The 27,333-nt window shown below is 40.0% G+C and overlaps 1 long non-coding RNA gene across 2 annotated transcripts in view; it reads left to right on the top strand.

Moving 5' to 3' along the window:
• Window positions 1–18,711, top strand: part of LOC148417506 (uncharacterized) — a 55,071-nt gene extending 36,360 nt beyond the window's left edge. The window contains exons 3-4 of one of the 2 annotated variants that reach the window (XR_015866981.1): window positions 1,500–2,488; window positions 18,455–18,711. This is a non-coding gene — a long non-coding RNA (uncharacterized LOC148417506). Of the gene's footprint in view, window positions 1–1,499; window positions 4,369–18,454 lie in introns of those variants that run through there. The other variant, XR_015866980.1, reaches the window with a different exon arrangement.
• The last annotated feature ends 8,622 nt before the right edge of the window (window positions 18,712–27,333 follow it).

Below are 27,333 nucleotides of genomic sequence, written 5' to 3' on the forward strand. Positions count from 1 at the left end.
GCCATCTAGAGGCCTCATGTTGAAAGTGACAAGAGTGGACGCTTACTGCAAGAAGGCAGTGCAATGCTCAACAAGCAAGCTATGCGGTGTTGGCTTTGCCTGATTGCTTTAGAGGTGTAGCGTAGCTATTAGCTAACCTGTCCCCACTTGGCCATATATCTGACTGGGCTAACGGGGTGTGAGCTAACACTGGCAAACAGTTCTGCTGTGAATGGCTTTTGTTTGCAAAGGATCGAGTTGGTGTTTGGCTGTACACTGGATTTGCAGAGTTCAATTACTATGGCAGCAACGAGACACCAAAGCATGGCTGGACACACACGCTACGTTTTTTTTTTTTTTAAAACACTTATGTTGACACCCGAGTGATTATACAGTATTGTACATCTCAGTTCAAAGGTAAAGAGAGCTCTTCATGGCGCTACGATGCTTTTAAAGAACTTCTGGAACACCCAAGTGTATACACTGTACATCTCAGTGCCAAGAGAAAGAGACCTCCATAATGAAAAGGTGAAGAAAAATCGGGATATATTGAAAAGCCTGATCGATTGTGACAGCCGTTTGTTTTGATGAGTGCAAACCTTTTTTTTTATTTATTTTTTCATTTTTAATATGTTTGTGTTTTTTATTTTGTTCATATTCAATTAATAGTAAAGAAATAAAATGATGTTATTCTCATACTAGACTGCGATTTGTAATTAGGAGTTCATAAAATTTCACGGGTATTTATTTTAAAGTACTATCAATTTTTTAAAGTTTTCACAGCATCACGTGAAAAGTTTTAATGGCTGATGCAGGTTTATTGACGTTCAAAAATTCTGGATAATAGCCTGTGTAGCCCAGTAATGCGTACGTGTTTGCATGGGGGCTATTTATTCGAGTGTTACATCACACAAGTACGCGTATGTGTGGAAGTCACGGCCTGCCACTGATATATATATATATATATATATATATATATATATATATATATATATATATTAAACCATAGAAGATTATTAAATATCCTCATATGTGTAGATTGCGACAGACATGTTTTGGTTGTCAACCTCGGCATGGGTCTGAACACCCAACTAGTTTGACAATATTAGTGGCCAGATTTGGCACTGTAAGAAGGATTTGAAATCTGACAAAACAGTCCAATTGGGAATCATTTTATCTTTATTTTATAGGAGTAGTTGCAGGTCATACAAACACGACATAATGAAAAGGAGATACAGGTGTGAATAAATGAATATAATCTCGTGAAACAAATTTGAGCAAGTGGGTTGTAAAAGTCGATCAGTGCATTGGGTCGCGCTGAAACTAGTAGAGAAAGCACTGTTGGCCCACCACAAACCGAGAGCGTGTTAAGTGTCAGACCCCGGTCTTTGCTCTTCGAAGTGAGCCGGTTCACGCCGCCTGCCGGGAGACGATGCCAGAATATTCACCCCTGAACTCCTGCTCAACTCAAGCGAAACTTACCATTAACCATTTTTCTTACTTGTGTTTGTGTGCTGCAGAGAGATGAGGAAGAAGATGAAAAGAAAAAGGAGAAGGCTCAAGAGTGTGGGTGGAAGGAGGGATGGATGGAAAAGCGGCTGAACCCGGAGCAGGTGAACACAGCTGAGGATCTCCACGACAAGCCTCTCTGGCTGTCTTTCTCGCGCGGGCCCCCCGGCGGTTGCGTTCAGGGGTCCCGACGAGCCGACAGGGGCCAGGCAGAGTGGGCAGGCGAGGGCGGACCCGAGCCAGGAGAAACGCAGGTGAGGCGGGCGAGCCGAGGCGCCCATCGCCGCCGGCAAGGAGCCTCCGCGCTGTCAAATCAATACAGAGGCTAGCAGAGGTTGGCCAGAACCGCCCCCGGGCTCCTCGGAGCCCTGGGACCGACCGACGTTTTTTTTTTTTTTTTTTCAAGCTTCCTCCAACCGTCCTGGGCCAGAGCCCTCACCTTTGCACCCGCCCCAACACATGGAAGCTTCGGTGTGGGCTCAGCCCACGGGGAGCGTTTGCCGCTCGATAAACATTTTGCCACTGAAAGGCGGGACGCCATAGCGGAAAAAGAAGAATCAGATATGTGTGAAAAAGCAAGAGTTTCTTTTTGATTCCGTGAGGATTCACAGAGATGGGGGGTGGAGGAGGAAGCCCAATACCTTCATCTCGCTGGCGTGGATGGAAGGACAACTTCTTTCCAATCTGCTGTATTTTTTATTGCTTTATATTTCCTGAGCCATGCTTAGAGCAGCCGCCTTCAGAGGATATGGAAGGCTTGTATTGATCTAGAAGTTTGAGCGCGGGAAAACCTTTCATAGCTTCCGCTCCGCGTGGAAGCCGAAGTCCGCTACTCATCGCTAACGAATGGCCGGTAATGAGGCACTTTTTCTTCAACTAATGACTTACTTTTTTTTTTCTTTTTTTTACCCGTAATAAATTCAAATGTAAAAACAACTTATGAATTGGGACTTAAAGCTTCATCCTTGAAAAGCTCAACAAAGACAATTCCTACTTTTTGGTGAGTATCCCAACATCACATTGTTGTCAATCTTGCATTGGTTTCAGACAGGTTGAAATGGCAACATCTGTACGTGATGTATTGACATGTGTGCATACCTATGTTTTGTATGTTTTGGGTCTGTGGTTCTTGTCAAGCATCAGGTTCATCCATTCGACACTTGTAGAAAAACACCACTCAGTGAAGAAGCGAAGACACCAAAATAGTTTTACTTGCAAGTAGGACGGATTTGCAAGGAGAATGGGATAAGACTGGTGGATAGTCTCACCCGATGTTCTGCCAGCTCTCCGTTCAAATTTGCTTTATATTGAACACAGTCAGATGTCATGCAAGTCAAAACATTTTTTAACAATGCTAAATAATTCTTTCCACACGTCATCCGTGTGCGTTGACAAAATAGGCCCCCAATTCTGCCAATCTGAAAACCGATCTGATAAATGTGTCTTGGCTCAACTCCACCCAAAAATCTTACTGCTAGCAACATCTAATATGTTTAATAAAATGTACAATCCCCCGCTGCAAACTGCTTCAAAATGTTTGAGCATATAATGTTTGATGTATAATAAATATATAATTATTCCTACATCATGTCTAGAATTAGAAAAACAGAAAAGAAAATTTTGTCACTTAAAGATAGCTTCTTTCAAGATTGCTTACTATACATTTAATTTGGATGACAGTGATGTTTGAAAAAAATATTTGACAATGACTGAAACGATACTACAATATTCAATTATTTCAGTGACTATAAATGATACCTTTTTCACTGTAGATCTGATCCTCACCTTTTGTCTTTCATCTTTTGATATCCAAGTTCACTGGTGACCAAACTTTGGCCCAAGGGCCAATGGCGGCCTGCTACAGTTTTTTGCCGCCTGTTACTTATTATATCCATCCATCCATCCTAACATTCCATCCATTGGCCGCTTATCCTCACTGACTTGCTGGTGCCAGCTGTCCCGGGGCAGGTGTCAAGGAACACTCTGGACTGGTTGCCAGGACTTATAATGATAAATTACCTCTTTCAGTGCCATGGACAAGAATATTCAGTGACAGTTGTGGCCAGCACTCATCTTAATATTATGCCGATAAAACTGTTGTAGTTATGTAGTTACATATATACATACGGAAACTGTTATTTTGCCATCAAAAACACATTTTCACATTTTTTGTTAATATTTAATGAAGAGAAGGACTATTGGGATGTTTCCAATGCTACTAAAAAAAAATTGTTTCAAAGTCACTGCTGTGCAAAAGCACACCTTTTCACAAAAAACATCATTTTCTCCTTTTGTCCAAAATAGCCTAGTGTCACTCAAATAATCTATATTCAAACAGTGATTACTAAAGAACATAATAAGATAACATCTTACTTTCTATGTAAACAAAAGTAATTAAATCTTTCATATGGTACCAGATGCCTACAGAGACATATAATACAATATTCTGTCAGCCTTGAAAGAGGCGTCAAAGTGCTCGAAATCGGCTGGCACTCTGGGATTGCCTTTTGCACGCTTGACTCTAAAAGAGATAAAGAGTTAAAGTTTTATTTTCAAATGTTTATGAGAGTAAAATAATAATATAATATAATATAATAATAATAATAATAATCATCATCATCATCATCATCATCAGCATAATAATAATAATAATAATAATAATAATAAATAAAGTTTAAATTCAAATGAATAAAGTTGAATGTTACAAGAAATATATACACCCATGTTTTTAATTGGGTAAATATGTTTAAAAGACATCACGCTGTGTCTTGTTTCATGTTGAATCTTACAAGATATAAGATATACAAGTAATGCATTTTGTTTTTTGTTTTAACAAAATATATCAGATTCTAATAAACCGTTGCTTTGCCTGCAACAACACCAAGAGTGTATGTGTTTTTTAAAAATCAATGCTTAACTGCCTTGCACGTTACCCTTACCAGCATATTTGTCTCAATATCAACAATAAAAAATACCAAAATGCTTTAAAAATATAAGATGTTCTTCATGTCTGATTTTCACACATTCACAACTTTTGGTATATTTCATTGTTCTCTTGGCAAATGTGTTTTGAAGCTAATGGTATGTGTACATAGGGTATATACTGTTTTTTGTTTCACCCACATCCCCCTCAAATATTGGGCAGTTGACAAACAATCTGCACTGTCTGATTCGTGATTAGCCAAGAAATTTTTTTTAAAAACATCACCCACTTAGCTCCCCTCATAGAAGCCCTGTTATGTCATTTTTGTGATTGCTGTATGCATTTGACTTATTAACACACGAACCCTACTGATCTCCTGGCACGTGGAGAAACTGGAGCCTCGTATCCTTTTCCTACCACCTTCGGCTGGCAACAGCGGTGGCGCTTTCAAAATGGACGATCGCTATCTGCCAGCTGTCTCACTGAGCCAAGATGGCGCTCATGCAGTCAGTCTCTTCAAATGCCCGCTGTTTGCCATCTGCTTTCTAATCAGTAACGGCTATGCAGATATGCCCTAATTGCATTTGCATGTGCATCCAAGCCCTTCCTCTTCCTTTTTTTGGGCTGTAAATAAAAGCGCTGAAAAAAAAAACTGAATAAAAAGCTGGCTGTACTGCCCCTGATTGAATAAATAATTAGCAGCTGAATGTCGCTTGCGCGGCCACCGTCTTAAGCATTTTAAGCTCATCTCATTAGTTATGGAAATGCCCTTTTCTGCCTTTGGATCGGCACCGGCCATATTTTGGAGACGCTGCCGTTGTTGCCGCATTGTGCCTAATGTGACATCTGTGCCCAGCTTCATGAATCCGCTGACAGGCGCACTGTAAAGGAAAGAAGCGTCCAATACATAATGACCTCATTAGCATGCTTGCCACTCCCTGCTATAGGCCCAAGCATACTGCTGTGCCGTGGGACCCGGCGGTGTCCGCCCTTCTCACAGCACTCAACATGCAACGTTGTATTAACCCCCCCACCCCAGCCATCCTCATACACACACTCACACACACACAATGTGGCGCTTTATTAGGCCTTGTCAAAGGGCAGGGGGATCAGGGCTACCCGTGCACAAGCAGCGGGATGTAGGTTGCTATAGTGCTTGTGTACCCCCTTGCTCGGCGCTTTTGTCTTTGTGTTTATGTGTTTCATGGTGCGCCCCTCTGGTATTTGTGGTCATTTTCACTTGTCATGGCTAATTAGTAGTGGGACCTCCTCCCGCTACGCACCTCCTGGAAGTAGGCCATCGTCCCCCTTGGAACACCCCTGCCTGCTTCCTGCCAATGCGACACACACCAATCTCTTGCATTAGAAATTAGCTGTGGTACTCGCTCTTTTTTTCAGACGCCCCCTTGTGAAATATTTTTTCAGCCATGTATCTCATAACTAGCATAAGACATTTTGCCATCCATCCATTTTCTATACCCGCTTATGCTCACAAGGGTCACAGGCTTGCTGGTGCCTGTCCCAGCTGGCTTCGGGCAGTAGGCGGGTGACGCCCTCAACTGATTGCCTGCTAATTGCAGGGCATACAGAGAAGAACAAACATTCACATAGCCAATCATACCTAGGGACAATTTAGTATGTCCAACACAACTGCCATACATGTTTTTGAAGTGTGCGAGTAAGCTGGAGTGCCCACAGAAAATCCATGCAGGCCCAGGGAGAACATGCTAACTCCACACTGGAAGGCTGAAGCGAGGTGGATTTGAACTGTGTCTCTGAACTGTGAGGTGGACATGCTAACCACTGTTCCACCAAGCCGCCCATAAGACATTTTGGATGAACAAAAAATGACTTGACCTCATTGAATTTAGGAACTACATTTGTAGTGTTTTCCCCAGGTGTATTTTATTCAGCAACTCTAGAAAATAGATCATGTAACATTGTCTGTTTTACTTCTGGCTCATCTGTCAGAAAACGGTGTCATTAATGACAATGAGCATCCATGTTCAATTTAACAAAATATAGACACAACATTTTACAAAGGAGCCACTATATTACAATTTAGCAATAGGTTTCTTCATGTTTCAAGTCATTTGCCCTTAATTTGACCAAAATGTACTATTCCTGTCAAAGTATTTAAAAGCACTAAACTTGAGTTAGTAATACCAGCAGAAACCAAATAAAAATGTCTTAACCCCCTGAACTGCCTTCTCGTATCTTCAAGAGTACTCATACCCCCATTTGAGGACTGCTGTTTTAAACTATGAAAAGGAGAACCTTGACTCACAGCCTTCTCGACCTTTGCGTTTTGTGCTTCGTTTTGTTTTGCGAGCCAATATTAAAGTTACAAGCAAATTTGATATATGCCAACCTTTGGGTGAAGTAAAGGAAAAAAAAACACTCATAAGGCCACAAATCCAACAGATGTTGGCTCACATTTGCATTCTATCTGAGTTTTATTATGTTGTTAAATTTCATTTTTGAAATACAATTATTTTTTTTTTATTTTTTTTTGAGCAAAAGCAGTCGTGTTTCTTAGGGAGGCCGGAATAGATTTATGATATGTGAATTCATTTCAGTGGGGAAAATCAAGAATTGCATTAAGTTGAATAAATATTCGGGCATTTTCCTAAATCAAGAAGTAGTTGGAGCTCCATTTCAACCACATTGCTAACCTACGTACAAAAAGTGGACACCAATTCTCTTTCAGATGTTATGCCATTGTCACTTTGAAATGAACATTACTGCCCCCTTCAGAACTGGAGTATAACATTATTGACAGTGGATTCTTGATGATTTCTTTTATATCAGTAGGATAAAACATGAATCGTAAGTCTTGACAAACATATATCGGTCTTCCCAGTCTCTTATTTGTCATTAGCATATTCACAATGGCAGTGCCATATGTTTTATACAGCAGCAGAAAGAACATAACACACTGCCAGGTTTGCTTAACCAGTCACACACACACACATACACACACACACGCACATTCACACTGTACAAAGACTTATTCTAATCCATTGACTGTTTGCATTCACACTTACTTAAAGGAAATACAGAAAATACTCCACACCTCCTCCTGCCCAAAGCTTTTATGCTAATGAACACTTATGCTGCTGTGCATTTAGGTAGCAGAGTGTGTTGCTGAGCTTGCTTCAGGTGCTCAACAGTATAATGTGTTTTCATATGAAAAATCATATTTGTTAATATTAAAAGCAAATTCCGATCGTTATCAAATCATAAATTTGTCAAAGTGTTGTAGAGTAAGACACTGAACCTCCTGATGATGTGCTAAATACGAATAAATGCGTAGTCTGTGCAAAGCGCATCGGGTAGAAATAAGTTAAAAGTAAAAGTGTATTTCCTCGGTTTGTTTTTCCTCTTGTTCTTGGCCATATGCTTCAACTGTGACAATCACGGCATGTTTTTATGGTTAAAAAAAAAATAAAAACACAGCCCGAAATATTGTATGTAGTGCCTTAAAATCCATTACAGGGTCACAGTTTTTCTATTGTGACGCACAATAGATCAATCGTGTCCTCCCTGAGAATGGGAGGTCAGGGGCTCAATCCCTGGCCATTAGCACACCAAAAAAATAAATAAAATAGGACTTGTTTCCTCCCTGCTTGACACTCAGCATTAAGGGTTAGAATTGGGGTGGTTAGATCACCAAATGATTGAAATGATGATGTGGCACCATGCTGCTTGTGGCTCCTTCAAGTGAATGGGTCAAATGTGAAAAAATTTCACCACACTGATGTGCGTAACATTCAGTTGTACTTTAACCTTTGACTTTAATCTGCCTTGATCATTTAATTGAAGGAGCACTGGCCTGGTCTCAACCAGTTTTGATAAAAAAAAATAAAAAAAAGTCCACCCTTGTCCAAGACCGAAAAAGACTATAAAATTGCCTTTGATAATAATGAGACTAAGACCAAGAATGCTCAAAAACTGCTCCACACCTTTCTATACAGTTTTTTTTTTTTTCCCCTCTGGCTTCTAATAACCTATTGTGTCATCATCATTAATGCTTCCCGGTTCACTTTCCTCAATGTTGTTGTTGTTCCGGTTTTTACTTCCCCTCATGTCATATGACCTACAGATCAATCAATCAGGATCAAGAAGGCTTTTTGAATGTCATTCTTTCAACTTTGATAGGGTACCAACACTTCCTAGAGTTTTTTTTTTTTTTAATTATAGTTATGTCCTTATGAAAGACAATTTTGAGAGTGGGTTTAGTTTTGTTTTATTAAGATTGCTTCCTGCGTTTTATTTGCTTAGCTATTGATTTTGTTTGCCTGTGTCTGTGTGCCTGTGTGTAGCATTGATGTAATACTTGCTGAAAGCATTTACAGCCATTGCTCAATTCTTTCAAGTCCCATTCCACTTGTCATGCTCCCCTTGTTGTGACCAAGCAAAGGAGTGGCGATAGTTTTTACTCAGACTGGAGTTCAAGTTCCCTTTTCGCTAATCTTGGAATTCAAACCGGCATTACTTAGAGATCTTTTAACATCAGCTCTGCGACCATTTAAACTTCTGACATCAGCAAGTAGTGTGTTTTGCATTTTAGTAAATAGCAAAACTGCAATGATACTAGCACAGCATATTGCTTCAAGAGAAAACATTCTTGTAGGGATCAGTTCCTCCAAAATTCTGATTTTAGGAAGGATTTCATGGGTTTAAGCTTTTTCTTTATTATTATTTTTTGACAGGGGGTGGGGGGCATCGCTCCAAGTCATTGATTATGTCATCGCAATTGGCTGCAAACATTGTGCCTGGCCAGACAAGCACTGAGGGGCAGAATTATGAAGCCTGAGTGGAGGCTGCATGGGAAGAAAAAAAAGGGAAATGAAAATGGAGTAGTGCAGTATATGTGATTAAACTGCTTGCTCACACTCAAGTGAAAGGCCACACTGCTCGACAGACGTGGCACTAATGAAAATATGACGCCACCCCCATGTATGATGAACGATGTGCATGAGCACATAAAGCCTGCATGGACTCATGGACTCATGACACGTAAGTGGGAGCACTGTATGTACTGAAAAGCTTTAGTTGGATTCTTTTATTGTATTAAAATACCTATTGTAATGCGAGCAAACATATTTGACAATGGACTTTTACCAGACTTGTGAAGACTTGGTGAAGCAGCATGTGGTTCATTGTCCAATGTTAATATATACAGTACTAATGTTATACACCAGGGGTGTCAAACTCGTTTCAGCTTGCGGGGCACATCTAGAAAAATCTATTCCCAACCGTGCCGGACAAATAAAATCATGGTATATATTTATATAACTTTTAAAACAACAACTCCAAATGTATTATTCTTTTTTAATACAATCCAAAAAACTACAAGCACAACATTGCTATTAATCATCACACATTAAAATTACTATTAATCATAAAACATTTAAAGTTTTTTTTTTATTTATTGTAAAAAAATAAAATAAAAATCAGCTATTTTTCTACTTTACATTACAAAATTGTCTGGATATTTTTAGTTTATTCTTAGTGTAAGCTGCTGCATTAGCTAGACAACCTTATATGTAAAAAAAAAAAAAAAAATCAGCTAATTTTTCTACTTTACATTACAAAATTGTCTGGATATTTTTAGTTTATTCTTAGTGTAAGCTGCTGCATTAGCTAGACAACCTTATATGTAAAAAAAAAAAAAATCAGCTAATTTTTCTACTTTACATTACAAAATTGTCTGGATATTTTTAGTTTGTTCTTAGTGTAAGCTGCTGCATTAGCTAGACAACCTTATATACAGTACAGTGGACCCTTGGACAGCACTTGTATTATAACATTTAAAATGTATTATAGTGAAAGAAATGCATAGTATTACATTTCATTATTAAAAACCTATAATCATAATGGTTTTGACAACGTCAAAATTTAAATGAATAAAAACAAAATACAGTATCTTTCTAGTCTGATACAAAAACAGTCTTGTGTAACATTTTAAAATTTCGATACTTTTCATGCTTCATGTGTATTTTATTTGGATTGCATTGAGTTTCACATCAAGTGGTCAAATCAAATAACAGATCAAGACAAGATGCAAAAAAAAAAAGTATTTGTGCCCTCTAGACCAGTGGTTGTCAAAGTGGGGTCCGCGGGGTCCATGGCTGACTCCATGGGTACCGTGAAATAATTTGGGTGTTTGGGGACTGATTTAGTTCATCTTTTAACATTTATAGATATGTGCCTTATTTTGCTTAGTCTTTGTTTTTTGACACTGCCTCTGGCCGCTGTTGATGGTGCATTTTGTTGTGGGGAAGGACAGTGCGGAGCGGTTGCTTTTTGTGCACACACATTGTTCCTTGGCTTTGTCAGTTGTGAGTTGTGTTTTCTTCGTTGGAATGCTAATATGCCCATAATTTGTTGTTTGTTGGTCCAACTTGTGACTGTAGATAACATGCTGGCTAATGTTAGTTTTTTTAGCTTTAGCGTGTTATATAATGTTGCCTTGTTTAGCATTGGGTTATTAATCAAAAAAATGTATATTTGTGTTAATTTCATTTTATTTCATATTAAATTGTGAAAGTATTCATGACTCAATAAAGCAATCAATTCAACCATTTACATATATTTTTAAAAATATAATAATTCTGAAATGTGTCAAAATGCGTTTTGTGTCTACAATTGTTTGATGGTGATGAAGCCTGCAAAGCTAAATCGGCGTTTTATTTTATAATTCTGTTTTTGTCTAAATAATTGGCAGCAACCTGTTTGGGAAAAATTGACTTTGCTACAAGGAGGCGTGCAATTTGCAATATTGATTTTCTAATCTTCAGTATAGCTGAAAAGTAGCAAATATTCTTGTTGTCAAATTCAATATGTTGCTCAATAAAAAGGGCGCTTATGTTTAAATTATTTTTTTGTTTATTTCCACAAACATTTGGGTCTTTGAAAAAATTGCTTTCTAGAAGGGGTCCCTGACTCCAAAAATGTTGAGAACCCCTGCTCTGACAAAGAGTGACACATTTTCATATGTGCCCTGGCGGGTTTTAGTTTACTGGGTGAAGAAATTTGTTGGTGGGTGTTGTGGTCGAACAAGAGCGTTTTTGTTTTGTTTTGTTTTTTTACTACAGCCCCCCTGATGCACCGGACAATTTGGTAACAGATAGTAGACTAAGACTTTTGACCTTCTGAACACAGGTCTAAGTTCTGGCACAGGTGGTCTCATGTGATTTTGGCATATTTGAATTGTGTCCTTAACAAAGTTAATATTGTTCCCTTTACAATTATGAATATTACAACATTGTGGAGGATGCCGTAATGTAAAGCTGCACTATGTAATCAGAGAGCTGTTTTTCATATGATGGTTAATTTTACCAATAATTTTATTGAAGGAGTTCTTAACCCTTTATTATCCACACAGAACGGTTTGTCTGTCCAGATGCTGAAACTTTGCATCAGTCAACCATCGAGCGTGGGAACGGCTTCATGATGATGGTGATCAAGGGTGTGTGTGTGGTGAAGGAAGTTGCACTTATTATGTGGCTAGACAGCCCATCTGCACCGGCCACCATTCAGAAACAGGTTAGGAATGACTGAAGGGGTCAAGGTCAGGGGGGCGATAGTGCGCCAGGGGGAGCTGTTCGTCTGTGTGTGCGCATGTGTTTGTGTGTATATTGTCCCAGCTGGCTGACTGTCTGTGCCTCCATGTTTGCTTATTTTATAAGCTGCTTCTTATTGCTTTGCCCCACGAACAACTTAGCGGGGTATTTAGGTGTAGTAGTTGTGTGGGGGTTCCATGCCATCCACCCTCTGGCCCATCCCTAGGAGTCCAAATTCAACCAGGAATCAGTCCTGCGTCTGTGTAGCCCTCCTGTTCACCCCCCCCCCCCCCCCCCATCAGACAAGCACCCCCCACCACTGCATGAAGTGAAACCCAGTCAGACACTTTGACAGCCCCCCCCACCCCCCCAGCAACGCCCCACACCAACCCCGTCTGTCTCAGTCTGCTGCCTCCTGTAATTTAACATGTCAGCTCAGAGTTCATCACGTGTGCGCGCCAAAGTAGGTAGCCGGGCATCTTACACTAACCGTGGGTAACCGTGGGCATAAGATACAGCAATGTGGATGTGCCTTTAGCTACCACTGTCTTTGCTTGTTTAACATTTTCATGTCAGTAAATAATGTTTTCTCTACTTTGATGACTTAATTATGTCTCAATGATGTCTCAATTAATCCATTTGAATTAATAGATAACTCAGCTAAAATAAACAAATAAATAAACATATTAAGAAAAATGATAGTAACTGTAATCATGTCAGTTCATAAACGCTGTTGTTCCCACTCAGACATTAAAGAATTCATCACTAAAAAAAAAAAAAAAAAAAAAAAAAAAACAGATAGCAAACGCACACACGCAGGCTATTTCTGGGCGTGGTAAAAGTTGAACTACTGATTCAACTCCATTTCTTCAATAAGAAAAATATGTACCGCCTCCTATATATACACATAAGAGATGCAATTACTTGTATTATTTACTGTACAGCATATGTGATAAAAACAACAACAAAAAAAGCCTTCTCTGCACACAAAATACCTTCACACCTATTGGGTTCTATTTTTGTACACAGAACATGTGCTTGGGTGTAAAAACTGTCTCGTCTTGATTTCCGTGCAGGTGCAAGCCTACTTAAGCAGGTTTGGGAATTTGGCCAGGTCGTGCTAGGTGTTTTCATAGACAGAGGGCATTTTCGTTCACGTACCCTTGGAGCACCGTATAATTTGCTGGCTGGAAGTAGAATAAACTTTTCTTATTTTCCTAAATATTTATTTTAAAAAAAAGGCAATTGTGGTGATAGGTTAGCCCGCTCTCGAGCCGAATGCGACTCTTTTGCGCCGTCCTAGTGGCTGCCTGCAGTTTTTCAAAAATGTTTGAAAATGGAAAAAGACGGACCTCGGTCAACAACAAAATGGAGAGGCTTCTTCTATTATGGATTTAAGGGAAGGAAATCACCGGTGATATGTTCTCGTTCAAAAATAAGTTATCGTTGAAAAAAGTTCTCGCTTAAACAAAAAAAATCATTGTTTAAAAAAAGTTCTCGTTTGAAAAAAGTTCTTGTTTAAGAAAAAAAAAAAATCTACGGGTTAGTCTCTGCTCCCCTCCGCTTCCACCCACCACCAGCTTTGTATATTTATGTTATTTAATCTAACTGTACAGTAGATTATGTTACTAATTTTTAATATGTGTATAAAGTCGTGATGTTTTTACCTAAGGTTTTGCACGCATTGCAACGCATTCACTAATTAACATAGGTTTGGTTTGCCCGCCATACGGCCAATTCGAGTTATGAGCATAGCCGCTGAACGGATTAAGGTCGTAACACGGGGCCCACTGTAGTGGTAAGGAAAAAAAATGACATTTTTATGTTAAAGTGCAATTTGTAATTTAGTGTAAAATCTTGTTAAAGCTTGCCTGCTTTTAGTATGACGTTCTGTCTGGGTTTTTCCTGTTGTGAACTTATTTTGTGGAATTTGATTTATTTTGCTTTTGGGTTCGTCTTGTTTTTCCCTGGTGTCTGTCGTGAGTGTAATTTGTGTCACCTGTCATGAGCGTGTTCCAGCTCTAGTGTATCTAGTGTTTCATGTTTCGCCCAGCATCTGCGAGTAGTGCAAGTGCTAAAAGCAACAAACATTTATACAATTATACATAGCCTACACATTTTATGCCAGACAATATCTCAACACAACTGGAAGTACAGCAGACATAAACATAGCAAATGAGGGAATACTCTGGTAGTTGCTGCGGGAAGTTAATTAGAAGCTAGTGTCATGTAACAATGATAATGCCTGTATTCTGTAATCTGGCAACATTTTGATGTGGAAAGCAGAGACAGTGCAACGTCCACTTGCAATATGTGCAAATGTTATCATTTGCTGTGGCACAAAGGGTAGCTCTGGGAATCTTACAAACGTCTCATGGCCAAAATCGGAAAACAGGTGAACTGTGATTGGTTGTTAAGTCTGCCCTGAGCAACTGTGAAGTCATTTTCAGTCAAAAATAACAAGCAAAGTGGTTACCCCCAAAGATGGATAATAACGCATTGATTTTGCTGCTTAAGTAATATTAATCAAATCTGCAAATGTAATATTAATCAGAATGCCCTATAACTACCAGGGCCACGTGGAAATTCTTAATGTGAGGAATTTTTGGGTTGACTTCTTTATGAAACAATAGGTAGCCATCAGGTTGTATTTGAAGTGCGTGTTAAGGTATCATTCCCAAAATAGTGTCCTTTGGTAATTATAATGTCATTTGCAACTTAGATACTTTTAATGGAATAATAGAAATAATATCATGATAATGTGGATGAGAGGAACATTCCCATTCGACATCGTTGGGTGCACTTGTACCTAGAAAGAAAGGAAGCGCTTTCCTTCATCAACTCAGCTTAGCCTGCAGGGAGGAGCTGGGTGGGGCGGTCATCCACCCGCACAAACGTGGCCTCCTTTTGCAGCCCGCCCCCTTCCCGGCCTCCTCATCGTCTAAGCTCTCACGTCCAACTCAAGCTTAGCAGCGGCAGCTCGGTGACCGCTCACCTTGTTCACATACAACGCACCCACCCACGGCTTAAATCCCTATCACCATGTCAAGTTAAATGTCTGCCCAGCTGGGGTTGACACACACACACGCACATTGACACATTACCATCTTTTGCTCGCTCCCAGGCTTTAGCCTTCCTTCCTGCCCACCTTTTCATCGCATCTTTTCTTCCCTGGTGACTACCCTCTGAGCTACTAGATCCGTGGCCGCTTTATCATGGCCAACTTTTATTATTATGGGGTTTTTTTTGTTTTTTTTTTTCTTTTTGCAATCAGATTTCTTCACATGCAGCTAGCTCTGCACCAGCGGGCCTCACCTACTCCACTCACCTTTACATCGATGTGGTTGAAAAGTTGCAGCAATCCTCCATCCTCTGAATTTTCACAGCAACAACTCCACGGTTTATCTGCTAATAAAATCAGCAGCTGAAATATCTGCAGTATGAAATAAGGTCCTACATCTTTTATTTTATTTTTAATGCCACAAAATACATAGGAAAAGGTGGCATATTTAATCTTTTAAAAGCGAAAGTAAGTTAATAAGCAAAACTGGGCAAACTGGACAAAGTATCACCAGACAGGTAGACCAAATCAAACTAATGAAAACGCAGACAATAAAGGCAGACACGAGTGGAACAGAAACATGAACAAAAGCCCACATACTTACAACAACCAAACCAACCCAAACATGACAATTGAATAAGAATGACGTAAAATGACAAAAACAAATTAACTAACCCAAAACGGCTGTCCCCACGTTATTTCAGTACAAAATCCATTCTTCTTTTTTTCTTCAAAGAATTTCATGACTTTCTTGTAGAGTTTGTCTTCGCATTTCATTTCCAATAAGTAATCTTTTTGTATTGACATGGACGCCAATACTGAAAGTCGCGTCGGTCCAATTTCCATTTTGCTCTCCTTTTCAGCCATTGTGGGTTGTGGGTAAAAAAAAAAAAAAACATCTGGCTTTGATGTACGCTAACGCTAGCGTAAGCTGGGTGAGCAACATTTTTTCTTTTTAACTACTTCCACCATTAAACATGGTGGATCAATATAGCATCACCTTCCTGCAGTGAGTGTCCAGTTACGTCACATTCTAGGTGCGTCTTCTCGATGGCGATCTTATGACTCAATTGGCTATTGCAGTTGTCTAACAAAAATATGGGCCTGTGGCGGACACTAGGACCATGTCTCTCACCCAGTAGGCATGTCTCTATGATCCTTTGATGCTTTGAACCTGTTGACTTTGTCTTTGCTGTTTTGGACTTTGTTGTATCAGTTTTGTGATGGCATGCGAAGAGTAAAGATCTCCACTAGCACAGCAACGTGTGGTTTCTTCGCCTCGCCACATTGGTGACCCCGGACATTAGAATGGGTGACCCCGGATGGGTCATCTTGCCATATTATTATCCCAGACGTTAGAAAGTTTAGTCAGGCTGTTGGAGATGTAGTCTCGCCACATGGGTGACCCCGGACGTCAGAATGTTTCAGCGAGGAATCACCGCAGACGTCCCACATCGTGACATTCCTCCACCAGCCTACTATACGTCAGGTAATGCAGCAAGCTGGTACCACGTCAGCCAGCCAGCACCCCGACAAGGGTCCTCTCACCCGTCGCCCAGTCCCTTGGCGCACCAGGGATCGAGCCAGCCAACAACAGGCTGGTACGGGCGCCGGTGAGAACGGCTGTGCAGTCCAATTTCGGAGTCCCTGGCCGTTGACCGGGATCTTCCAGCCGGGCGGCCTCATCTACTTCCGATGTCCGTCCGGCCTCAGCAGTAGACCTCCAGCCACCATCATTCAGCCGCCCCTCCGATTCACCATGCCCGCAGGTATGGTCCGAGTATACATCGGAGCGGGTCAGTTGGTGTTGGTGCCGCAGCAGGTTCATGCCCAGGCACAGTCTGGGACGCAGCCGTGACCGGCCGTCCCTCGGAGGCCACTGTGCCTGCCAGCATGCAGGTCAGCACTGCCACTCCGGCTCCTGCGGAACTTCAGAACATCCCTTTGCCAACGCTACCTCATGGTTTTCACGCTGAGCGTCTCACCCTTACTCCCGTCGCACCTGGGGCCCTGGTGTCACATACACCGCCCAGGACCGGACTGAGTCTCAGGGTGCCAGACTGGTGAATACCCTGTGGGGTTTTCCGTTATGCCTTTCTGGGTGTTCGGGGGGGAGCTGTGTGGCGGACACTAGGACCATGTCTCTCACCCAGTAGGCATGTCTCTATGATCCTTTGATGCTTTGAACCTGTTGGCTTTGTCTTTGCTGTTTTGGACTTTGTTGTATCAGTTTTGTGATGGCATGCGAAGAGTAAAGATCTCCACTAGCACAGCAACGTGTGGTTTCTTCGCCTCGCCACAGGCCCGTAATTTCCAAAACAGGTGATCCGTAACCAGTTGCTACCTGTTCTCCTTTGAGCACATATGATGTTATTTTCAGCAAGTAGAAAAATGTGTTTTTAAAGGCAATAATTGTACATATTGTAATAATTCCTAGCCGTACTACTGTGTTCTCTATTTCCTATCCACATATGTACTATAATGACCAAAAATGACCACAAAAAAAAAACAAAAAACATAAGTTAGAGGGTAACTTATCTGTAGAAATAGCTTAAACTAGCATAGTTATCAGGAGCTAGAGCGGATTCAGTTTTTTTTTTTCATGTAACCATAGGAACATACAGTTACATTTAGTCAAGACCTTCTAAGCTATGATCGATCCTACTGAACTTCTGTTTCTTTCAAAACAAGTTTTGGTGTGTCTCAGTCTTTCTTAAAGGAATCCCCTTTAGTAAATATTAGCGTTTTTATCCCGCACATCAGGGTTGTCCCACAATGGGAAAAACATTCTCTTTCTAAACCATTTTGTCTCCCTATTTACCCTCAAAACTGACACTGAAGTTGTTTTATCATAGCGCTGCATCGCCTTTACGTTATTGACAGTGTTGTTATTTTTCACTTTCAAGTGTCACACCAGGGTCACTCCTTTCATTTTCAACCTGCTGGTGTCTTTTTCACTCTTTTCCGCACCTTAAATCACATTCACAATGTGTCGCATACGCTGTTTGTGTTGGTGTGGTTTTCTGCATGCTCAGTGGATGTGTACTGTTAGAACTATTAAACTGTCTGACGGCATCAAGCGCATTCAACCATATACTCTATTTCAGTGTAGTTTTCATGGCAAGTCAGATGTTGGGAAATAATCAGATGTGGGTAGTGGCCAACATACCCAAGAATGAGCACTTTTTTATATCGAGGCAGCCTCGTATGTTTCTTAAGGTTGGAGTGAAGTTCTTGTTGGCTGAAATAGGAACTTTTTTGCTAAATACAGATCACAGCACATACCTATCTGGTGTATTACATTTTATTTTCCATACCTCTTGTCATCACCTATATAGCCGGTAAACTATATATTAAATTGCTGTTATGTTTCTTGCAAACATGTCACAAAATGTATTTCTGTCTTGGCAGGGCTTGACACTGTCACTGATATACCCACAAATCCGGTGAACTTTACAATGTGTGCTTATTGATTTTATCCAGTCACATGCCACATGTACATGTTTTAATTGGTACATATGTACATTGATGTAACAACATCCATATATTTCTGTGACAAAATATGACATGACAAGAAAGACACAACAATATCACGCCATGCCAATGGTGTTCTGCGAAAGCCGACTTTAAAACAACACACCAAATAAAACATGGATGTCCTGACAAAAGCTGTTGTATGGGCTTTTATTTTGAAGTTGGCCTTTGCAGCTGTGGTGGTGGAGCAACTACATTAACTGCTTTTATTGCAAGTTCAACACATACGATAGCATAGCATCAACGCCATTAAAAAAAACAACAAATTCAATTGCTGATTAGGGATGCTCAGAAACCTCTAGTCAATGACACTGTCATTATTTAATAAGGCTTAAGTCTCTAGCAATAGCACAAGCTGTTGACTATGGTGCACATTGTGGATTCAAACACAGCTGGACATTTCAAACCCAGACACAAATCCATAAATGCATTCAACTTTAAAAACTGCAAATATTTACACCGCGTGCTTTCTGTAATCAGTATGAAGTGATATATCAGGAAGAAAGATGGGAGTGAAATAGATAGTTTATTCAATTACAATGAATGAGTGATCTTGTTACTTATGTTTACAACAGTCAAGAAATCAATACTTTTCTGTCTTCCTTTCTCGTGGTTGGTATGCCAGTGTATCAAAAATAAAGATTAAACCTGCCTTTGTAATCACTATATAATTTTTTATAACACATACTATAAAATATGGATCACTTTTATTTTAGTCCCTTTTAAACAGGCTTTAAAACACTGAACAAGAATGCAGTTTTGTTTTATTTTCACCAGTCATAGTTTTAATGAGTTTCTACTTAAACTGTCATTGCTCACCTATTACTGGTTGGGAAACTTTGCTTTGAAGGACCTGATTGCACTTTAATCAAAGGGCCCCTTTGCATTGAACAACAACAAAAAAATAATTCAAATAAAAACACAGTGTTTTTTATGTCTCATTTTAAAGTTATATAAAATAATTGAGCAGTCTGTTTTGCAAAACAGAAATAACTAACAGAAAAACAAATGGGGACAAAGTGTCATTTTTTATTTTCTTTTTCACATTTATTAAGTTTTGATTTGTAAAGATGCATGCCTTTTTCCACAAAAATAGCATGTGAACAACTGCTACTCTTTGAAGCTAGCTAAAACATTTATAGCTTTGATAGTATAAAATAAGGTGAAACAGAAGTGCATCTGTATCATAAAAAAACGTAGAAAAAGATATGTCATTTCACAGGATTTTTGCAGTGCCAAAATACTATGTGGAAAATGGCTGCTCAAATGAAAAAGATTAACATTTCTCAGTACGTTTATGACAAACAAGATTTGAAAATAAAATTGTTCAAGTGAGATTCTAAATTGAGAATATGGGCAAAGCATGAAATGTGTACCAGTTGGTTCATCTCTGAGCATATCAGGAACATTATCAGTCATGGTTGGAACATATTATTTAGTATAGACCAGGGGTCGGCGACCCACGGCTCTTGAGCCGCATGTGGCTCTTAAGCCCCATCCTAGTGGCTCCCTGGAGCTTTTTCAAAAAATGTTTGAAAATTGATGGATTTTTTTGGGTTTTAATAGGGTTTCTGTAGTGGGACAAACATGACAAAAACAATCTTAACGTTTTCCAAATTCTGTAAAAATGTGTAGAATATATATTACATTTCAACATTTCTGTCAACCAAGAATTACGTCATAGCCTGCGACACGCGTTTCTGTCAGCAGGGCGGGATGCTAGGCAAGTGGCCATTGTAAACAAAGCAGCGGCCATGAGCAATGGGCCAAAGGGAAAAAGAGAAAAATAGCTGAGGAAAACAGAGGATTCAACATTTCTTGGACCGAATCATTTGCATTCATTGTCAATGCGGAAGTACTACCCGTATGTTTGCTCTGTAGCGAGAAGTTGTCAAAAAAAAAAAAAAAAAGAGCAATGTGGAACGACATTTTCAGGGAAGGCGTTCTACATTTGCAGCCGACCCAGTTGGGAGTGAGAGAAAAAGTGCGATTGCATTACTTCTGCAGAAATTAGAGGAGCGCAAAAATACATTCAGGAAGTCGATTGCATCTCCAAACTCCTCGACTGCTGCAAGTTTCGTTGCAACCCGGAAATAACAAAACGTGGCAAACCGTTCACAGATGGTGACTACATGGAGTCATTCATCAACATATCAGAACACCTATTTACAGACTTCATAAACAAAACTGGGATAATACAAAAAAATAAATAAAGACGCCGCTCTCTGCCAAGACAATGAAGGAAAGAACGATTAAAATGGCAGGCAACATCACCGATCAACAAATCAAGGACAATAATTCAGCGGCAGCATATTCAATTTCCTGAGATGTGTGATGTGATCGATATTGAACAGACTGCGCGTTTATGCAGGTATGTGGCTGATGTTTTATTTTTATAAATGCAGGCTGCGTTTTATTCCACTCTAATGCCCAGATAAGGCGCACGTTACATTCCGTTTTGTTGTTTTTTTGAATCCTCGTAAATAAAAACTTCAAAAATCTGCTTTATTTAATTTCATCAAAGCAATGAAATATAATTAATTAATATTGTAATGAAGTTAAACTTGAGGCGGCATCGCACAACAGAGTAGTCATGTGGTGCGTCATTTTCGACAGGATTCACTGTAGGAAAAATAAACATTAAATCATGAAGCCTCATTATGTATTCGTAGATAACTTAATAATTTTGATAGTAAGTTAATACTGTATAGCTATTATAGATACATACAGAATGTGTTGCCTTCATTATAAGGTTTTTAATGTTTTTGCGGCTCCAGACATATTTGTTTTTTTGGTCCAATATGGCTCTTTCAACATCTTCGGTTGCCGACCCCTCTTATAGACAGTATTTTCATTTATTTACTTTAAGTGAGTAATACACAGACCCCGTGTTACGAGATTAATCCGTTCGCGGTTGGGCGTGTGAGCCGAATTCACCGTATAGCGGGCAATCCAAACCTATATTAAATAGCTAATGCATTTAGAACCCTATGTAAAAACATCAAAATTGTACATACATATTAAAAATTGGTACCAAAATGGTATAGTAAGTGCTACGTATATATGAAATACATGTATACAATCAGAAAACATGAAAAATTAAAAAAATAGAAAGGATTTATTTACCTTTAATTTGTTATGTCAATATTCTCTAGTAAGGGTAGCGTACTTCGTATTTCTTGATTACCTTCAACTTCGTTTCCTTATAAATCATCTTCTTACTTCTCTCTTTAACATCACTAGCAATCTTGGGACCCATGGCTAACGCTTTCAAGATTGTAGTAAAATGCACCATAAATAGGATTTTGTAACCACTCATCATCGAACAAAGCTTTACCTTTTCACCATTTTGAAACGAGTGAGACCGACCAATAGCAGACCAGCATTTCCATGAGGAGACGCCGACCAATAGCAGACCAGCATTGTAGTGACGGGTTGCAGGGAGGCAAGTGTGATGGCAACTGATGATAAGTGTAATTACATAAAAACGCCTGGAGATGGAGACGAAACAACACAAATACAGCCAAGCCCCTAGGGTCATGACAGTTAATTTTGTTGCAAAACCGGGAAAATCCAATAAAGACGGGATGAAAAAACTCAGTATTCCACGTCACAACATGAAAATAACGCAAGCCAGGGACACTGTAACACGGGGGTCCACTGTAATTATAATTTGTATATTAATTTTGAGTTTGTATAGGTTGTTTTGAATTTTTTTTGACCCTTTGCTTTCAGTTCTGTATAGGAGACTCACAGTGTAAGGACGGGAAAATTTCTTGCTGTTGTTGATCCATTTAGCGTGAGGACGACAGAAATATTTGGCACGGCTTCAACGTGATTGAGACCCATGATAAGAAAAAGCCACTTTTAATGTTTACCCAATTACTACAGTCTGTGAGGGTCAAACTCCTCGTCAGGAGCAAAATGAACCGTTTCATTCACATTTGCGGCCATGTGGAATTTGTGAGTCACATGAGTTTGCAAAACGCTACAAGACTTTTCGTCAAGGAACTGGCAACATTTTTTTTCAGTCTCCTTGTAATGGTATAGTGTATTTTGGTTCTACTGTCTACATCATTTTCCGCCACGTCAGGGCTTAGATTTTTGCTTTCAATGAGGATGGGGCAATTGAATTTCCTTTCCATTGTTTGTTTTTGTCGTCCTACCACGCAAGCTTGACTTTCCAGAATGGGTGACGTCATGACACAGCGCCTCTGAAGAGGATCAATTTCATTTTATTAATACTATTTTGGGACTTTTTAAAACAGTTTAAATCGTAGTAGGATTTTCATGTGAATTTATTTTTAGATTGAAACAGAAATCATTTTTAATTGTATCAAATCATTCTGAATCAAGTCAAGTCAATTTTATTTATAGAGCACATTTAAAAAGACCATCGTCAACCAAAGTGCTGTACAATAAAAAAATCTATGCTAATTCAAAAATTGATTCTGAATTGAATCAAATCTTGCGACAGTCAAAGAAATTCCCACCACTATTGTTTATTTTCTCCAGACAGTAAAACATGCCACCAAACGTGGCATTGTAATTCCAGTTCTGACTTCAGATCTGACTTTGGGTCCTGATCCACATCAGTTTTAACACGAGTCACCAGCCCTGGCAAGGTCACCAAACCTGGGAACGAAGGGTGTGAAGTTCTGGTTGGGGCTGTAGCAGGGAAGATCTACAGCAAGTGCGCCAAGCCCGTTCGTTGTCCCTGAAGTGGCCCTCAAATCCCCTGCTCCGTCACCTGGTGGAGAGTGAGAGGCGGGACTGACCAAGAGAAGTGGCTGGCAGAGATGGGCTATCATGCATCCACGCCGCCGGTTCGGCAGCAGAGGGGCTATGCTCTGGGCGCACTCTCTTGGCTAGAACGCTAATGAGGCATCGAGTTTTCGCACCATCATGATTCCGGGAGAGCCAGAATTGTAATTCCAGTTCCACTTGATTCCTGATTGTCAGTGCCCCACAGTAAGCGTGACCCCCCCCCCCCCCCCCCCCCCCCCCACACACACACACACACACACCACCACCACCACCAAATGTGTTATTGAGACAGAGTGCAACAGTCATCAATATTTTTGTTTTTAGCTGACACAAACTTAAATTAGTGACATTATTTACAGGTTGAATTCTATTTGAAAGATGGTGTTTTGGTGGTGGGCCTTCCTCTTGCCTGCATCCAAATCTCAATATGCCATCAGGCGAGGATTGTAGCCTGAATGGGATGGTCCTCACGACTTCTAGCAAAACTGCCCCCCCCCCCCCCCCCCACACACACACACACACACATTTAAGACCCATTGAGGGGGTCCCACCAGACACCCTCCACTCATCACCCTCTCGCTGCATAAACTAAATCCACCTGCTAAGAGCCCCACCCCCTAGGCCTTAACCCATTCCGCCCATTCCCATTTGAGCCTCACCTCACTCTTTTTACTTCTCAACCCTCAGCTCCCTCAAAGTCAGCCTCTTTTAAATTCCTCATTTTATCTCCCCATCTCCAGTCGTCCCGCTCCTCTCCTCCTATTCAGCTAGGATATTATTTACATCTGTCATGCTAATCACCATCAGAGGTGCGGGAGACCTTACAGATGTTGTATTAATGCATGGGGATTATCAGGTTTAACACTCATGCCTTTCTTCTAAAGTCATTGGAATTATCCCTTTTCTGATATTCTGTATAATAAAATTATATACGTAAAAATAAATCAGTTGTGTGCGTATGAGAGCACTTCACTAGTGTATGAAAAACCATTTCAATATTTTACATAAATTATTTCACTTGTGGATATGTAAAGAAGCATAAATAATTATTTAGTTGTGTGAGAAAAATTGACCAGTATATGTAAAAGCATTGGCATGAGTGAGTAAAAGCATTTCAGTTGTGCATGAACAAGGTGAGCCAAAAAATTTGAGTACATAGCCACTGAATTTTTTTCTCAAGCTCGCCTCGCGTACATTGTGTGTAGCATGCTTGCTTCCTCAATCACTATCATGGCACCTCTTTGCTCATATAAAATATAATTAAATTGTCCTCAAAGACTCAGCATCATACCATCTGGTTTTATGACAAAGCACATTCAACGCATGCACGTGTGTGTGTTTGTGTTGGAGAGGGGGTAGGGGGTTGGGTGTCAATGCACTTCTGTCTGGAACGTACTCCCAAAGGTGATATTAGTCTGGTAAGGGGGCAAACAAACCAACCCCTTTCTTGTCAATGTGCGTGTGTGTGTGTGTGTGCGCGTGTGCATGTGTGTGTGTGTGTGTGTGCGTGCGTGTGTGTGTGTGTATTTAGAAGCTGCAGGCGTTAGGCCTAGGTCAGCCAGTAAACCCAGACAGACTCTTTCTTGACCCTTGACCCGTCACTGTCTCGCAGTGCAGGTTGGGGAGGTGGGGCAGGGTGGCACACACGCACCCCCTCCACACACACACACACACACACACACACACACACATACACACATGCATACACAAAGACACACATTTGGAGACATGATAGACACACAAGCAAGCATACGCACATATTTAAATTGCATTTCATTTTTTCCTCATAATTACAGTAAACACATAAGAATGTTAACTTTTTTTTTTCTCTACAGATGTAGCCAGCATTTGTTGCTATGTAAACATGTAAAGCTGCAATCAATGACAGGAACGCAACCAGCAACCAGGGTGTGGGTATTATAAAAATTGATATGATTGCTTCCATCACATGGTCACAGTTGATCACTAATGTGCTCGACTGGCTTAATATTAAGAGAAACACTGGCCAGGAGTGTCATCTATCCATTTATTTAAAAAAAAAAAAAAAAGTTGAATTATTATTACTGGCAGGTTTATTAAACACTGTTAGGTCAAGAAGAAGGTGGTTTTATTTGAATCACATTGTATTTTTTGTTGTTGTATTTTTTTAAACCACAAACTAATAAATATTGTCATTTCTATTTTTCTAATAAAACAGCAGAGAAGGAAGATAAAAATGTGTCATGTATTCAATTAGACCACATTTTGATGTTTTGTTTTTGTTTTTGTTTAATCAGAGAAATAATGATAAAACATTGTTTCATGCATTTCTAAATGTTTTCAATTCCTCCAGTTACTTCTCTACGTTCCTCCAGACAAAGCCACATTCACACGTTGTGTGCTGCGACTTGTCCAGTGACCAAAGGACTGGAAGGGGAAGGCTTCAGGCCGCTGGCTCTAATCTATGCTGTCAATTAGACATCTTTGTGGCCAAACAGCAAGAGCGCTGAAGCGAGTTGCCACTGTTGGATAAAACCTTTTATTCAAAATCGCTGCCATGCATGCACACATACAATGGGGGGTGGTGAGCCAAGTAGTGTCGGTGCTATGCACTGAAAAGGAGGAATAAGAAAAGAAAAAAGTGTATCCAAGATAGTAGCCATCCAAAAGTGCACATGTAAAAACACTGCCTCCTCCATATGGAACTCGCAGCCCTCTGCCTCCCCTCCATTGCTGACCTAGAAGGCGAGCCATGCTGCCCCCTGTTGCCATGCTAGTACAATGGAGTGTGCATGCATGTGTGTGTGTGTGTGTCATGAGCCTGAAAGAAAGTAGGAGATTATCCCATTCTGCGTGTCCAGTCACCAGTGCAGTATCGACCACGGCGGGCCACCCGGGGTGCCTCCAGCCAGGCGTGAGATGGCCTGATATACATGCTCACTGGCCATGCTGAATTCCCTCACACTCCGTGGACACTCTGGAAAATACTAGAATGACCTCTGGATATGCACGCACACACTTGGAATACAGTAGCTAGCAGGTTGTTTGGGTGTCTGACCAGGCGAAGCTGAGGTCATCAGGGAGTTGGAAAGCTCTTTAAATGGTGGCAATGATAGTTTAACACCTATAGACAGAATTACAGATCGTGTCGCATGAAGTTTGTGTATGACTTGTGTTGGACAGCGGTAAAAAAAATAAATAAATAAAACCTCAGAGGAATTCCTATAAAAAGAATGAAAAAATACATTTAACCTGTTTTATTAAATACAGGTTTGACCATCCATGAGTCTATCCTTTCTTCTATCTATCCTCCTTTCCTTCCTTAAACACACATATACATTCTTAAGTTGTTCATTTGATATATTTATGTTTCTTCTCTTCACACTATCCTTGCTTTCATTCTTACTTTCATCCTATACCCCTACCCCACCTTTCTACATCTATTCTTTCCTTCCCTCCTTCCCTCCTTCCCTCCTTCCTTCCTTCCTTCCTTCCTTCCTTATATCGCGTAAGGGTTTTGAAATGCCTTATTTTTGTAATATTTCTTTTTTTTCCTTTTTTTTAATCAATCCTCCCTGAAGTGGCTTTGCTATCATTATTTTTGTCATATTATCATTCCAATCAGTCCAATCATTCCAAGCGCTTCAAAAACACCACATTAAATGTTACAATAAATTACCTTTTGAGTGAGGCCATGTTCCGAAGCAAAATTGGCAGCAGAGAAGAAAAAACAGCAGAAAAAGTAAACTTTATGACACAAAGAAAGCTGGCTTCCGCACTTTGTTCAAGTCATCCATTCTAAGCTCCTGTATGTTTAGGACAATAATGTAATAATATCCAAGCAGCCTTAATAACAAGCAGTGGAATCAAACGTTGTGTTTAATTCAAAAGAAATGAATTGAGATTTCAAGTTTAGTTTTGTTTCTTTTGGTTTTGTTTCTTTTATAGCCTAAGTAATTTTTTGTAAAATGAAGAAAAAAAAAACTGTGTAGAAGCAATCATCTCTCAAG

The sequence above is a fragment of the Hippichthys cyanospilos genome, chromosome 10, assembly GCF_059441005.1.
Source record: "Hippichthys cyanospilos isolate Australia breed blue-spotted pipefish chromosome 10, RoL_Hcya_1.0, whole genome shotgun sequence".
Taxonomy (NCBI): domain Eukaryota; kingdom Metazoa; phylum Chordata; class Actinopteri; order Syngnathiformes; family Syngnathidae; genus Hippichthys; species Hippichthys cyanospilos.